We start from the raw sequence: 14,834 nt of genomic DNA, 5'->3' as shown, positions 1-14,834 counted from the left end.
TAGTGTATTCATCTCTTGGTCTCCTTCTACGATTTGTACCCTCCACGCTGCCCTCCAATACTAAATTGGTGGTCCCTTGATGCCTCAGAACATGTCTTACCAACCGGTCCCTTCTTCTGGTCAAGTTGTGCCACAAAGTCCCCTTTTCCCAAATTCTATTCAGTACCTCCTCATTAGTTATGTGATCTACCCATCTAATCTTCAGCATTCGTCTGTAGCACCACATTTCGAAAGCTTTTATTCTCTCCTTGTCTAAACTATTTATCGTCCATGTTTCATTTCCATACAACGCTACACACCATACAAATACTTTCAGAAACAACTTTCTGAGACTTAAGTCTATACTCGATGTTAACAAATTTCTCTTCTTCAGAAACGCTTTCCTTGCCATTGCCAGTCTACATTTTATATCCTCTCTACTTCGATCATCATCAGTTATTTTGCTCCCCAAATAGCAAAACTCTTAAATATGTTACCTAAATTACTGAACTTCCCATATTTAATCGCTGTACATAATTATTTTGCTTACTGTGATTTTTTTCTCTTTTCAGTGTATATAAGTGAGTTACTAGATAACATTGGAAGTTCCGTGACGCTTTTGGTAGATGATGCTGTTGCACGCAGAGAAATAGCAACGCTAAAAAATTGTAGCGAACTGCTAGAAGAGCTGTAAAGGATCGATTCTTGGTGCGAATATAAGGAAATGTATCGTATTGTACATAAATAGGAACAAATACCCATAATTACATGATTACGCGATTTTAGAACCGCCTTTGAAGCAGTCACATACAACATATATGTAGGAGTGTGCGTGTGGAGAGATTTAAAACTGATACCAGATAGGTAGCTGCCAGACTGAATTTCACTGAAATAATCTCCAGTAAAAGTAATCCATCAACAAAGGAAGTAGCTAACAGAACCGTCGTTCGAATAATACGTGAATACTGTACGTCTGTCTGGATCCGCAGCAGATCGGATCGACAGCAGAAGTAGAGAAGATCGAAAGAAGAGCGGGGCGTTTTGTTACTAGGTCATTTAGTGAGCACGAAAGCTTCACGGAAATGTTCAACAAAATCGAGTGGCAAACTCTGCAAGAGAGGCGTTTCGCATCACAATTTGGTTTATTGTGAAAGCACCGAGAGGGTACGTTTCCAGAAGTCATTATATTGCTTCCTGAGACATGTAGCTCACGACATGACTGTGAAGATAAATCAGAGTGATTTGTTGAACCCAACAGAGCCTTACCAACAATCGCTCCACCCGCCAACCATTCGTGACTGGATCAAGAAGGTACATAGAGTAATCTCCTGTGCAGCACACCGTAACGTGGCTTCAGATGTATAGACTTAGATATAGGTTCGTCCCATTCCAGTATGTTAGGCGTAGCGTGTACCAAGTGATGCATTTGCTTGTAACACTGCAGTCATTAGACGATGCTATGAACTGTTCATTCGAAGTGTTTGGGTACATCTTCTTCACACAGAACTCCTGTGTCTTGGTGCTGTTCAGCTACGCCGCATTAAAACTCGTGTTCGAGCGCCTGCAAACATGTCGACATTCTAACTCATAAAAGCTTTTTTTAAAAGTAGCATCAGTAGTTCCACCGAATGATTAATCTTATTTCAGAGGTCCACACTCCAGACACTCATTCTTTCTTTTCTTTATTCACTGCTTATTCTCAATGTGTTAAGCGATTCTCCGGGATAAGGGTCGGCTTTTAGATCTTGCTAACATGGTTATCGAGAAACGTTTCTTTAGCATATGATATCTACACTATGTGATCAGAAGTATCCGGACACAAGCCTGAAAAAGTCTTACAAATTCGTGGCGCCCTCCGTTGGTATAGCTGGAATTCATATAGTGTTAACCCACCCCTAGCCTTGAAGACAGCATCAATCAGATGCTGGGAGGTTTCTTAGAGAATGGCAGCCCATTCTTCACGAAGTGCCGCACTGAGGAGAGATATCGATGTCGGTCGGTGAGACCTGGCACGAAGTCGACGTTCCAAAACATCCCAAACATGTCCTGTAGAATTCAGATAAGGACCCGGTGAAGGCCAGTCCATTATAGGGATGTTTCGTCGTGTAACCACTCCGCCACAGAATGAGCATTATAAACAGGTGCTCGATCGTGTTGAAAGATGCAGTCGCCATCCCTGAATTGCTTTTCAACAGAGGGAAGCAAGACGGTGCTTAAAACATCGGTGGGATAGTACCACGCAAAACAATAACGGGTGCATCGGGTGCATCATAACACCACAGCCTCCGAATTTTAATGATGGCACTACACACGCTGGCAGATGAAGTTCACAGGACATTCGCCATACCCACACCCTGTCATCGGATCGCCACATTGTGTACCGTGATTCGTCACTCCACACAACGTTTTTTCACTGTTCCATTGTCCATTATTTACTCTCCTTACAACAATCGAGGCGACGTTTGGCATTTACCGGCGTGATGTGTGGCTTAAGAGCAGCCGCTCGACCATGAACTCCAAGTTTTCTCACCTCCCACCTAAGTGTCGTAGTACTTGAAGCAATTTGGAAATCCTGTGTGACGGCCTGGATAGATGACTGCGTATTACATATTACGACCCTCTTCAGCTGTCTGCGGTCTCTGCAGTCAACAGATGAGGTCGGAAACGTGGACCTAGGGATGTTTAGGAGAGTCGAAATCTCACGTACAGACGTATGACCCAAGTGACACACAATCACCGGACCACGTTCGAAGTCCGTGACTTCCAGGAGCGCCCGATTCTGCTCACTCATCATGTCTGATGACTACTGAAGTCGCTGGTATGGAGTACCTGGCAGTAGGTGGCAGCATAATGCACCTGATGTGAAAAACGTACGTTTTTGGGGGTGTCCGGATACTTTTGATCACATAGTGTACGTAGGATGGGCTGCCTCAGTACCTGCTGCGTTCGCCCACAGAATAAGCAACATGGATTGACAGAAACATAAACTGGAAAATCAGGTGAAATTCCAACCCTACATCGAACAGCACTGTTAATGTTGCAGTGAAATAGTATGAACGCATTGACATCTGCTTTGCTAATATTACGGTCACGAAACGCTTATCTCACACACTTTTCACGGACACTGCGAAATGTTTTCTCGAGGTCCAGAGATCCCGAGTGTTTTTCTATCAGCAGCTCAACTGGTTACTATTTCTATTCTAAGCTTGATTTGAAATAGTGCACTTCAAGAGAAAAATGTTCAGCCTTCGGCAGTTGGTACGTATGCCCTCTGCTTATTTTGTCTCTAAATCTGACAGCCTTCACGGATCTAGATACTGCAGTATATATTAAGATATGTTGCGGATCGGGCGAGGTTCATTCCGGAAGTCGCAAAGTTTCTGCTGATAAATCGGTGAGGCGACGATGCGGTCGGTGGAACGCCGGAAGCGATGCGTCAAATTAATGCCGGCGCTCCTGGCAGCCGCTTCAAAGGGCCCGGCGGCCACAGCTAAGAAAACACTGTGGCATCCGCCCCTCTATGCTGCCGGCCTACACTGGCCATCCCAAGGACTTCCCTCTCCCACTTTGTCTTCTGCATTTAGTTCGCCTGTGAAACAGCTTTGGTGTTCACACCTTCATGTTTGACCGAAGCGTTTCTTTCTTCAAGTTGCTTCATCGTCGACTACGCTGTGTACAGCGTGCTGAATATGCACATAAATTGGTGTTGTCAGCAGCGCCATAGCCCAACGAATCGTATTGCGTCCGAGACAGAACTGGCAAAGTAGCGTCTCACCCTCTCCACCACCATGCCCCAGCAAAACCAAAGTTCTGCAGATTTTTCTACACATATTTGTCAAATATTATAATTTTGAGAGTAAACTTACGTTTCACAAAAGTGGAGCATTACTGAAACTATTAATTAAAGGAATAATTTCCTTTCCAGTGGACCGGCAGCCGAGAAACGACATCTTTTATTTCTACTACAAGTTTTTTGCTGCTCTGTTTCTTTATGTGCTCATAGTAACACAATGTGATAGCTCGAGGTCGGTTCAGCGCTTTGGCGTTTTTAAGCAATCGTCTTAGCTGGTATGTTGGAGTGTAAATGTCGGTTGTCATTTACTTATGATATGCTCATGCTATGCAAATGTTTATTTTTTGTGTGATCTTGTGTTTGACAGCTTTTTTTTTTATCGCTGCAGCTGAAGCTATCATTGAGCTGTCGTAAGTAACTTTGCAAGATCACGCAAATAAAAAAAAACATATACAGGGTGGTCCATTGATAGTGACCCGGCCAAATATCTCACGAAATAAGCATTAAACGAAAAAACTACACAAAACGAAACTTGTCTAGCTTGAAGGGGGAAACCAGATAGCGCTATGGTTGGCCCGCTAGATGGCACTGCCATAGGTCAAACGGGTATCAACAGCTTTTTTAAAAAAGTAGGAACCCCTATTTTTTATTACATATACGTGTAGTACGTAAAGAAATATGAATGTTTTAGTTGGACGACTTTTTTTCGCTTTGTGATAGATGGCACTGTAATAGTCACAAAAGTATAAGTACGTGGAATCACGTAACATTCCGCCAGTGCGAACGGTATTTCTTTCGTGATACATTATCCGTATTAACATGAACCAATTACCAATTGCGGAACAGGTCGATATCGTGTTGATGTATGGCTATTGTGATCAAAATGCCCAACGGGCGTGTGCTATGTATGCTGCTCGGTATCCTGGACGACATCATTCAAGTGTCCGGACGGTTCATCGGATAGTTACGTTATTTAAGGAAACAGAAAGTGTTCAGCCACATGTGAAACGTCAACCATGACCTGCTACAAATGGTATTGCCCATGTAGGTGCTTTAGCTGCTGTCGCGGCTAATCCGCACACCAGTAGCAGACAAATTGCGTGAGAATCGGTAATCTCAAAAACGTCGGTGTTGAGAATGCTACATCAACATCAATTGAACCCGTACCATATTTTTATGCACCAGGAATTGCATGGTGACGACTTTGAACGTCGTGTAGAGTTCTGCCACTGGGCACAAGAGAAATTATGGGACGATGACAGATTTTTTGCACGCGTTCTATTTAGCGACAAAGCGTCATTCACCCTAGGCGGTAGCGTAAACCAGCATATTATGCACTATTGGGCAACGGAAAATCCATGATTGCTGCGACAAGTGGAACATCAGCGACCTTGGCGGGTGAATGGATGATGCGGCATTATGGGAGGAAGTATAATTGATCCCCATTTTATCGTTGGCAATCTAAATGGTGCAATGTATGCTGATTTCGTACGTAATATTCTACCGATATTACTACAAGATCTATCATTGCATGACAGAATGGCGATGTACTTCCAACCTGATGAATGTCCGGCACATAGCTCGCGTGCGCTTGAAGCGGTATTGAGTAGCATATTTCATTACATGTGGATTGGTCGTCGAAGCACAACACAGTGGCCCGTACGTTCACCGGATATGACGTCCCCGGATTTCTTTTTGTGGGGAAAGTTGAAGGACATTTGCTATCGAAATCTACCGACAACGCCTGACAACATACGTCAGCGCGTTGTCAATGCACGTGCGAACATTACGGAAGGCGAACTACTCGCTGTTGAGAGAAATGTCGTTACACGTATTGCCAAATGCACTGACGTTGGCGGACAGCATTTTGAGCATTTATTGCATTAATGTGGTATTTACAGGTAATTACGCTGTAACAGCATGCGTTCTCAGAAATGATAAGTTCACAAAGGAACATGTATCACATTGGAAGAACCGAAATAAAATGTTCAAACGCACCTACTTTCTGTATTTTAGTTTAAAAAAACGTACCTGTTACCAACTGTTCGTCTAAAATTGTGAGCCATATATTTGTGACTATTACAGCACCATCTATCACAAAGCGAAAAAAGTGGGCCAACTAAAACATTCATATTTCTTTACGTACTACACTAATATGTAATAAATAAATGGGGGTTCCTATTTTTAAAAAACGCAGTTGATATGCGTTTGACCTATGGCAGCGCCATCTAGCGCGATCTGGATTCCCCCTTCAAGCTAACCAACTTTTGTTCTTTGTAGTTTTTTCATTTGACGCTTATTTCCTGAGATATTTGGCCCGGTCACGACCAATGGACCACCCTGTCTATAATATGATCACATTGTAAGAAAAAGACAACGGATATTTACGCTTCAGGGTGCCATATCAACTAAGACGTACACTTTGCAAAACGCCAAAACGAGCTCGTCGTGGAACTTGTATGACTGTGAGTAAAGAAATAAAAATCAAAGCTAAAAACTTGTAGTTTAAATAAAATGAATGAATTGTGTTGATGGAAATATTACACAGTACAAACTAAATGTTTCGCAGTAGTAAACAAACTGCAACCTATACAAACTTTCTAAAGAGATTTAAAGTAAAATAAAGCCTATACAACACTGCTTATATCCGGAGCTGCAATTTCATTTCAGTATGGTGTAAAGTAAAGAAAATATTTTATTTGCTTCTTATAGTTTATGGATGCTACATAAATTACAAAATAATAATGATTGTGTGTTTGTTACGATTTTATTTCGTATTTTGTTGCTGTGACAGAGGCACGCTACTTTGTTAAGTCATTAAAAACGAGTTTCGCACCTGTGTATTATTCTATTGACAGTTTTTTTACCGCCTTTAATTCACTAGTGACATTACTATCCTCAGTAAATGTGAGTAGCCATTACAGGACCCATCGGATGGAATTCCCCTACTGCTGCCCAAGGAATATGCACTCAAAGTAAACCAAAGAAAGAGGAAAATAATGTGTTGTAGCAGAAACGAAACTTACGATAAACTTAACGTCGAAGTTGTGGATCATGCATAAGACGTAGTGAAGGATTTCTGCTACCTTGAAGACAGACTGACGTATAACGGACAAAGCAAGAAGGACGTAAACAGGCGACAAGCGTAGGCAGAGAGAGGAAACTCGGGTAATATCAGTCTATGGCACCCCAATGCTCACAACGGAAACTTAGACACCAGAAAACAGAAAAATAAGTCAATCGAAGCGGCTGAGATATGATGTAACAAAAAGATGCTGAAACATAAATGACATGGTAAATTAAGGTATGGGGATAATATGGTTGAAAGGGCTCTGAGCACTATGGGACTTAACTTCTGAGGTCATCAGTCCCCTAGAACTTAGAAATACTTAAACCTAACTAACCTAAGGACATCACAAACATCCATGCCGGAGGCAGGATTCGAATCTGCGACCGTAGCAGTCGCGCGGTTCGAGACTGTAGCGCCGAGAACCGCTCGGCCACTCCGGCTGGCATCTGGATAATAGCCGAGGGAAGGAAGAAGAGGGAAAACTGGCTAGAAGAATGGACTGGAGATAGAATATGGAATATATTCCATGGTACTGTGTTGTATTCTATTGACAGAAATCGTGTTCTGTTTTCTTAGCATAATTTCATTTTACATAATAAGGTTTGCAGTATCTCCTCCCGTGGTTACTGTCGTGATGAATGGGCTTTTTGTAACAATCATACATTTCACGCTAATGATGCAGGTGGACATGTACACTTCAGGCACAAATCACGAATGTTCTCTTCATTCACACGGCGTCTCCTGTAATTATTTCCGTTACACAGAAGATATTCTACAGTCGTGGATCTGTTGATGACTTTCACCTTAACTGTAATGAGGCCCGCTACATTTTTTTACAAGATCTATACAAGTGGAACGAAGCCCACTCGTAATCGTGTATCTGTAAGTGTGTGTGTGTGTGTGTGTGTGTGTGTGGGTGTGTGTGTGTGTGTCCTTCAGTCTAAAGACTGGCCTAATGCAGTCCTCAGTGCTCTCTATGATGTGCGAGCCTCATCTCCGAATAACTAATGCAACCTAAATCCTTTTGAATCTGCTTACGATATTTGTCTCTTGGTCTCCCTCTACAATATTTACTCCCCACACTTCACTCCATTACTAAACTGGCGATCCCTTGATGTCTCCTAATTTGTCCTATCAACCTATCTCTTCTTTCCGTCAAATTGTGCCAAAAATTTCTTGGCTCCCCAATTCTGTTCAGTACCTCCTCATTAGTTACGTGATCGATCCATCTGATCTTCAACATTCTTCTCTAGCTTCGCATTCGGAAGCTTCCATTCTCTTTTTGTCTATATTGTTCATCGTCCGTGTTTCACCTCTACACATGATTTTACTCCAGACAAATACTGTACCTTTAATAAAGACTTCCTAACGCATAACTCTCTGTTTCATGTTCACAAATTGGTCTTCTTCAGAAATGCTTTTTCTGCCCTTGCCAGACTACATTATATCCTTTTACGTCGACCATCGTCACTTATTTTTCTGAACAAATAGCAAAATTCATCTACTAGTTTCATAATCTAATTCCTCCCCCACTATCACCTGATTTAATTGTACTACATTCCATTGCCCTTGTTTTGCTTTTGTTCATTTTCATCTTATATCCTCCTTTCAAGACACTGTCCATTCCGATAAACTGCTCTTCCAAATCCTTTGTTGTGCCTGACAGAATTACGCTGTTCTCGCCAAACTTCATAGTTTTTATTTCTTCGAAGAAATGGTTGAAATGGCTCTGAGCACTATGGGACTTAACATCTGAGGTCATCAGTCCCCTAGAACGTAGAACTACTTAAACCTAGCTAACCTAAGAACATCACACACATCCATGCCAGAGGTAGCATTCGAACCCGCGACTGTAGCAGTCGCGAGGTTCCAGACTGTTGCACCTAGAACCTCTCGGCCACTCCAGTCGGCTTATTTCTTCACCCAGATCTTTAGTTCCTACTGCAAATGGTTCTTTTGTTTCCTTTACTGTCTGTTCAGTGGTTTCCTTTACTGTCGGTTTAGTGTACACACTGAACAACACCGGCGATGGGCTGCAACCTTGTCTCATTCCCTTTTTAACCGCTGCCTCTCTTTCATACCCATAGACTCATAGCTGCCGACTGATTTCTGTACAAGCTCTAAATAGCCTTTCGCTCCCTGTATTTTACCCTTGCTATCTTCAGAATCACAAAGACGGCATTTGAGTCAGCACTGTCAAATGCTTTCTCTAAGCCTATAAATGTTAGAAATCTAGGTTTTTCTTTCCTTAACCGATCTTCTAAAATGAGTCGGATGGTCAGTGCTGCCTCTGGTGTTCCTATATTTCTCCTAAATCCAAACCGATTTTCCCACAAGTTGGCTTCTACCAGATTTTCCATCATTAAACTGATAGTTCGGTAATTTTCATGCCTATCAGCTAGTGCTTTCTTTGAAGTTGGAATTATACGTTCTTTCTTAACTCTGAGGGTATTTCACCCGTGTCATACATTTTGCGCAACAAGTGGAAGAGTTTTGTCATGGCTAGCTCTCGCAAGGCTATCAATAGTTCTGACGGAATATAGTATACCTCCGGGGCCTTGTTTTGACTTAGATTTTTCAGAGCTCTGTGAAATTCTTCTCGCAACTTTATATCTCCTCTCTCATCTTCACCAAGTCCACTTTCCTTTCTACGATCATGCGCACTAAGAGAAACACTGTCACAAAATTCATGTAAAGTGAAACAACTCTTGCAAAATGTACCTCTTCCTCATTGCATGTTCACACTCAGACTGACGCCATCACTTCGTTTCAGGCCTTTCTGGAGTCCCTGAGCACAGAAATTAGCGATTGAGTCACCATAAAAGGCAATGCGTGTTTGTGGGTGCGTGCTCCTGACAGGCAGTAGAGGCGAAAACTGTCGTTCTCAGTCGTTTCATGTGAAACACCACGCACCCACCGTCTGATCACTACGAAAGGTGTCAACAATTTGAGATTATCCCGTGTGACACAACACTGAAGATTGTGTGTACTGTCTCCCAGTAAAACAAGCTCACATTTGAGTTTTGGCAGATGTCACTACCAAGGCAATTCGCTAAAAACATAACAGTTTCATATTTTGGGCACATGATTTTGTGGTCTCGTACGAAATACGTACGGTTGGTACCTCAGGACGGAACCACAAGCAGACACGCCCAGAAGAGTTTCGCATCAGCTCGCTTACTTAGGTATGAGCGAAGTGCCACTCGGCCCAGACTGCAATCATCATCGAAGACGACAGCAGCGAAACAGTTGTATTACACAGAACTTCGTATAAAAGTATATCATCAGTTGTAATCCGTCAGAAGAGACTAGCATCCTATCCTGTATCATGAAATGTATTCCCAGTTGCTAATATGGATAACTGTCAGCTGTATAATGGAATAATGACAACGAAAATTTGCTTTTATACATATAGACTGAAGCGGTGAGTAACAATTTGTACAGAAGTCGAGAATCGAACCCGGGTCTACGACTTAGTAAGCAGATGCTTAAGGCATTAAGCCACCATCGCACAACGGATTACCTTGCCACGCCTCCCTCATCGGTCGAAATTATCACTGCCGCCCCAGTCTAAATCCTTCCTTCATTTCATTTGTGTAAGACCTGCACCTGGATTTCAGGCTGGCTCCCCCATTTACGTTCGGTACTGAAGTACTCGTCCAGAACATGGAAAGACTCGGTAATTCTGTTCTTGTGTAAGGCGAAATTTAAAGTAGACTGGGGCGGCAGTGAGAATATGGATCGAGGAGGGAGGCATGGAATAGTAATTCGAGGAGTTGTGTGAAGAGCTGTGCCAAGGTGGCTTAGTGGCTAACGCACCAGTCTAGTAAACAGAGGAGGTGGGTTCGATTTTCACCTGCTGCTTCCCGCTATACACATAATATTATATCTGTCTGAGACCAGAAAAGTCTCTGGAACTGTGTCTTTTAGAATTAAGATTTGCGTTGGGCTAGGACTCGAACTCGGAATTCCCGCGTATCGCGAGCGGTTACCTTGTTATTAGGCTTTCGAGCACGCCCCACGATCAGGCTGAAACTTCCATATGTCGCCACCTACGTGTCTGCAACATGCGCTTGTACATCCATTGCGTATATTCGCAAACAGGGGACTTATTTTCATTGAAATTCGCTTACCCGGTGTCGGCAGATAAATACAATATTGCAACGCCTGTGTTGTTCAAAATTGCGAAGCTACGTTCATTTATACATCCGTGCTTATCCGAAGGAATAGTGGAGTACTTCTCAACACTACAGGCACTGCAATGTCGTGTTCCGTATCAAGCGATACGTTAATTATCAGTGACAGTAATGAATACTCACGACATTCCTGTGAACAAGGATTTTTAACAAAGTTATGTATTTCGTCTTGTTCCAGTTGTAGTAGAGTGACCTAATATTTATGTACTCTGGCATCATCTCAGCCATCCAGTACCGATGAACGTTAATCCGTCCAGTACAGTCGATTTCCTGGTTTCTCAGAACTCGTCTGCTTTTTACATAGAGCGCCGAAATTAAACACGATTCTTGTCGCCATACGTGCATCCATTAGGCATTCTTTAATTTTTTTCTCTTAGAGGTGATTCATTCAGCCAGTTTGTAACAAGTGTCCTTCGTATGCTTGATCTTGTAGATATGTTTTCAAGATGTCGGTACTGGAAAGGGGAACAAGGGCGTGTACCTACTTAGAGGACACAAACAGTCAGGTCCTAGAGGAAGGGCAGGGAAAACATCGAACTTCATTTGTTATTAAGACCCGCCTCCCAACTATATTAGCCAACGAAATTTTTCTTTCAAAACGGTAATGAGTAACAGTCATCAATGTTTTCTAATTAAAAAGACAAATATATTAAAGGTCAGTCTTAAGAAAAATTTCAAAACTCTAAATGCCAAGTGTTAAACATTTTAACATACGTTACAATTTTAAAAGCATTGTTGATGTTGTCTTCAGTCCTGAGACTGGTTTGATGCAGCTCTCCATGCTACTCTACCCTGTGCAAGCTTTTTCATCTCCCAGTACTTAGTGCAACCTATATCTTTCTGGATCTGCTTAGTGTATTCATTTCTCGGTCTCCCTCTACGATTTTTACCCTCGACGCTGTCCTCCAATATTAAATTTGTGATCACTTGATGCCTCAGAATATGTCCTACCAACCGGTCCCTTCTTCTTGTCAAGTTGTGCCACAAACTCCTCTTCTCCCAAATTCTATTCAATACGTCCTCATTAGTTATGTGATTTACCCAACTAATCTTCAGCAATCTTCTGTAGCACCACATTTCGAAAGCTTCTATTCTCTTCTTGTCCAAAATATTTATCGTCCATCTTTCACTTCCATAGCCGGCCGCGGTGGTCTAGCGGTTCAGGTGCTCAGTCCGCAACCGCGCGACTGCTACGGTCACAGGTTCGAATCCTGCCTCGGGCATGGATGCGTGTGATGTCCTTAGGTTGGATAGATGTAAGTATTTTTAAGTTCTAGGGGACTGATGACCACAAATGTTAAGTCCCATAGTGCTCAGAGTCATTTGAACCATTCTTTTTCACTTCCATACGTGGCTACACTCTATACAAACACTTTCAGAAACGACTTCCTGACACTTAAATCTATACTTGATGTTAACAAATTTCTCTGCTTCAGAAACGCTTTCCTTGCTATTGCCACTCTACATTTTATATCCTCTCTATTTCGACCATCATCAGGTACTTTGCTCCCCAAATAGCAAAACTCCTTTACTACTTTAAGTGTCTCATTTCCTAATATAATTCCCTCAGCATCATCCTACTTAATTCGACTACATTCCATTATCGTCGTTTTGCTTTTGTTGATGTTCATCTTATATCCTCCTTTCAAGACACTATCCATTCCGTTCAACTGCTCTTGCAAGTCCTTTGCTGTCTCTGACAGAATTACAATGTCATCGGCGAACCTCAAATTTTTTTATTTCTTCTCCATTGATTTTAATACCCACTCCGAACTTATCTTTTGTTTCCTTTACTGGTTGTTCAATATGCAGATTGAATAACATCGGGGAGAGGCTACAACCCTGTCTCACTCCCTTCCCAACCACTGCTTCCTTTCCATGCCCCTCGTCTCTTATAACTGCCATCTGGTTTCGGTACAAATTCTAAATAGCCTTTCGCTCCCTGTATTTTACCCATGCCACCTTTAGAATTTGGAAGAGAGTATTCTAGTCAACATTGTCAAAAGCTTTCTCCAAGTCTACAAATGATAGAAACTGGTATTGCCTCACGTTTTCTGACATTTCTACAGAATCCAAACTGATCTTCCCCGAGGTCGGCTTCTACCAGTTTTTCCATTCGTCTGTAAAGAATTCGCGTCAGTATTTTGCAGCTGTGACTTATTAAAATGATAGTTCGGTAAATTTCACATCTGTCAACACCTGCTTTGTTTGGGATTGGAGTTATTGTATTAAATATTAATAAACTGCAACTGATCGGGGCACAAACGCGCTGATGGATCAACAGACCCCAGGTGTAGACCTCGAGCACTGGCCCCCAGAGGCAACAAGGCAAACGAGAGTAAGTCGACAGCTACAACATGTAGAGCGGACACTCTCTTGAACAGTGGAAGCGTATAGTTAAACTAAAGCCTCTTGCCCAATTCTGAAAGATATCACCCTTAGAGTGGATAAGAGCAAGGGAGCAACAAAAATTCAAATGTTAATACACATTAAATGTCACCACTATATTGACAAATGCAAAAGCCGCTTTCAAAGTAGTATCCACAAGTCAAAGGATTCCTTGACCCTGTCGGGGTTTGAAGTACTTCGTCCTTTAGTTTTTTATTCATACTCAGCAGATGTAGTTGTATATCAGCAACCAACTCCATAAAAAAAATCAATTTGTTAACCGGTGTTGTGTCTCCTCCTTGAGAAGGTTATACACTACGTGATTAAAAGTATCCGGACACCCCCTAAAACAGACGTTTTTAATATCAGGTGCATTGTGCTGCCATCTTCTTCCAGGTACTCCGTATCAGCGACCTCAGTAGTCATTAGACATCGTGACAGAACAGAATGGGACGCTCCACGAAACTCACGGACTTTTAACGTGGTCAGGTGATTGAGTCTCAGTTGTCATACGTCTGTATGCGAGATTTCCACACTTCTAAACATACCTAGGTCCACAGTTTCCGATGCGATAGTTATGTGGAAACGAGAAGGGACACGTACAGCACAAAAGCGTACAGGCCAACCTCGTCTGTTGAGTGACAAAAAATGGTGCAAATGGCTCTGAGCACTATGGAACTTAACATCTGAGGTCATCAGTCCCCTAGAACTTAGAATACTTAAACCTAACTAACCTAAGGACATCACCCATATCCACGCCCGAGGCAGGATTTGAACCGGCGACCGTAGCGATCACACGGTTCCAGACTAAAGCGCCTAGAACCGCTCGGCCACCCCGGCCGGCCCATTGACTGACAGCGACCGCCGACAATTGAAGAGGGTCGTAATATGTAATAGGCTCATATCTATCCAGATCGTCACACAGGAATTTCAAACTGCTTCAGGATCCACTGCAAGTACTATGACTGCTAGGCCAGAGGTGAGAAAAATAGAATTTCATGGTCACGCGGCTTCTCTTAAGCCACACATCACGCCGGTACATGTCAAACAATGCCTCAATTGGTGTAAGGAGAGTAAACATTGGACAATTGAACAGTGGAATAACGTTGTGTGCAGTGACGACTCATGATACACAATGTGGCGATCCGATGGCAGGGTGTGGGTATGGCAAATAACCGGTGAACATCTTTTGGCATCGTGTGTAGTGCCAACAGTAAAAAACGGAGGCGTGATGTTATGGTGTGGTCGTGTTTTTCATGGCGGGGGCTATCGCCACTTGTTTTGCGTGGCACTATTATAGCACAGCACCTACTTGCTTCCCACTGTTGAAGAGAAATTCGGGGATGGCGATAGAATCTTTCAACACGATCGATCACCTGTTCATATTGCACTGCCTGTGACGGAATCG

Source organism: Schistocerca gregaria, chromosome 2, assembly GCF_023897955.1.
Source record: "Schistocerca gregaria isolate iqSchGreg1 chromosome 2, iqSchGreg1.2, whole genome shotgun sequence".
NCBI classification, from domain to species: Eukaryota; Metazoa; Arthropoda; class Insecta; order Orthoptera; family Acrididae; genus Schistocerca; species Schistocerca gregaria.
This window is presented reverse-complemented; position numbering follows the sequence as displayed.